We start from the raw sequence: 473 nt of genomic DNA on the forward strand, positions 1-473 counted from the left end.
GTAAGAAAACGTGGTAATGAAACGCTCGATCAGCTTTCTAACGACTTCCTGTTTTACTTCACAACCGGAAAAAGTTTGGAGGTTTTTCATTATAAGCACATTTACAAAATAACGGATTCTATTCCTAATGGGACACACGGTTATAAATGTAATAGCATCAGGAAGAACAGAAGCTCAGGTAAGCAGCGGTTATGATTGTTTTTGCTGTGTTTGGGATTTTGGCCGCTGTGCCGTAATTTATCGAGCGCTTTTGTTCTGTAATGAAAACAAAACGTATCAGTTGAAGCTTTTAACTGGAACCTTCTTGTTACAGAAATTACATTCATTTACACAATGAGGAGGAAAGTTAAGACACAAAGTAAAACGGCTAAATACACTCGCTAATCTGTTGTTGTTTTTATCTGAACTTACAGATTATTTCTTTATTTCTATGCTATAGTTCCAATATATGTTTTGTGTAGATTATATTGACT

The sequence above is a fragment of the Trichomycterus rosablanca genome, chromosome 9 (genome assembly GCF_030014385.1).
Source record: "Trichomycterus rosablanca isolate fTriRos1 chromosome 9, fTriRos1.hap1, whole genome shotgun sequence".
NCBI lineage: Eukaryota > Metazoa > Chordata > Actinopteri > Siluriformes > Trichomycteridae > Trichomycterus > Trichomycterus rosablanca.